The 1811-nt window shown below is 45.8% G+C and overlaps 1 long non-coding RNA gene across 1 annotated transcript in view; it reads right to left on the reverse strand.

Annotated features, from left to right (window-relative positions):
• Positions 1-1685, reverse strand: part of LOC115307858 — a 4669-nt gene extending 2984 nt beyond the window's left edge. The window contains exon 1 of the long non-coding RNA XR_003916227.1: positions 1584-1685. This is a non-coding gene — a long non-coding RNA (uncharacterized LOC115307858). The remainder of the gene's footprint in view (positions 1-1583) is intronic.
• Between the last annotated feature and the right edge of the window lie 126 nt (positions 1686-1811).

Here is a 1811-nt window from a genome sequence, read left to right on the forward strand (position 1 = left end):
GAGCCAGCTCTGCTCCAGAGCCCAGACCTGCTGTTCTACATTCCCAGAGAGACCCTCAGACCATACTTTGGGCACAGTGGATCCCTAAATCCCACAAAATCCCAGATCACACACATTCCTTGTGTATTTTTGGTACCACCTCTTTTCTCTCTCTAATTCCCTGTTTCATTTCTGGAGTCAGTCCACAAAATCTGTCGTTCTTTATCTCATGAACAATCCATGCATGCAATTGGTGCTCTCAGCAAGACATCAACCACATCCCAAACAAACCATTCCCTGTATTTGCAGCTGCTCATGGCAGTTCTTCTGCATCAGCAAGGAAAAGTACAATATTCCAATTATTTACTGCCATGACTCAGCATCTTCCAATCAAAACCACATTGATATCCAAAACTTCTGATCCTATTCCCTCTCTGCTTCCAGCTGACTCTGCAATTCCAAGTCAATGACTTCCAGCATTCATTAACTCCTCAAACTTTACTGTACCAGCACCTGGAATTTTCAGGCTGCTGACAAAAATATGTCCTGAAAATACCCTGTAAAAAATACAGCATCAAATCCAAGTGCTTCTGGTGGAGAATCCCCACAATCACATTGGGAAGGTGTTCTGGATAATACATTGAGTTACAAGCCCTGACTTTTAAAATCCAATTACTGCTGTTCCCAACAAAATTATTATTCCATCTCTGGCTGCAATAACTAATTTCCCAGGCTCTGGCTGGAATAACTCAGCCAGGAAAGAGTCATAATGCTAAAAGTGAAATAAGTCAGGTTTAAAGCTCAGTGTTTGTCCTACAAAGAGTTTGTGGTTCCTCATCTTTTGGGTCTCCAGCACAGGGAGGACATGGAGCTGTTGGAGTGAGCCCAGAGGGGTCCAGATGACAGGGATGGAACAGCTCTGCTGGGAGGAAACACTGGGAGAATTGGGATTGTTCAGCCTGGAAAAGGCTCTGAGGTGACCTGATTGTGACCTTCCAGGACCTGAAGGAGCGACAAGAAAGATGGAGAGAGACTTTGGACAAGGGATGGAGGGACAGGACAAGGGGGAAGGGCTTCAGACTGAAAGAGGGCAAATTTAGGGTGGATACTGGGAAGAAATTGTTCCCTGGGAGGGTGGTGAGGGGCTGGGATGGAATTCCCAGGGAAGCTGTGGCTGTTCCATCCCTTGGAAGTGTCCAAGGCCAGGTTGGAGCGACCTGGGCTGGTGGAAGGTGTCCCTGCCCAGGGCAGGGGGTGGCACTGGATGATCTTTTAAGGTCCCTTCCAACCCAAACCATTCCATGATTCCATGATCAGGTCTTATTAAGAGGAAGACGAAGCTCATGGATGGTCATTTTTGGAGATTCCCTTCTCCAAGGGGACAAATGAGGCTCCTCTGCTTATTTTAGGATTTTGGGTTATGTAGGGGAATTGATATTACGTAGGGGAATTCCACGTTTTCCTAAGCTTGGCTTCTCTGACCCTGATTAAATCCCAGTACAGCCTAACCCCTCAAAATTCCAAATTCCCACTTAGCAAATATTCCTCTCTATTTGTGAGTTCTGGGAAGAACACCCTGGAATGTCCCGGAGCAGAACACCCACTGTTTTGTAGAGCTGTGCTTTCAGACGGTACGAGTTGTATTCCAGCCTCCTCTTCTCTTCCTCCCTCTTCTTCCTCACCTCTGGAAGCTGCTCATAGATCCTGAAAGGTAAAGGGGGGGAAAAAAAAGTCATAAATAGTGATTTGGGACTTAATGATATTAAAAAAACCTGTGTTTTATGTTCATGTTCTGTTAAAGGCTCCTGGCCAAGCACATGCCTGAAAAATCT

The sequence above is a fragment of the Manacus vitellinus genome, unplaced genomic scaffold (genome assembly GCF_001715985.3).
Source record: "Manacus vitellinus isolate BGI_N305 unplaced genomic scaffold, ASM171598v3 scaffold_61_pilon, whole genome shotgun sequence".
In the NCBI taxonomy this organism is placed as follows: domain Eukaryota; kingdom Metazoa; phylum Chordata; class Aves; order Passeriformes; family Pipridae; genus Manacus; species Manacus vitellinus.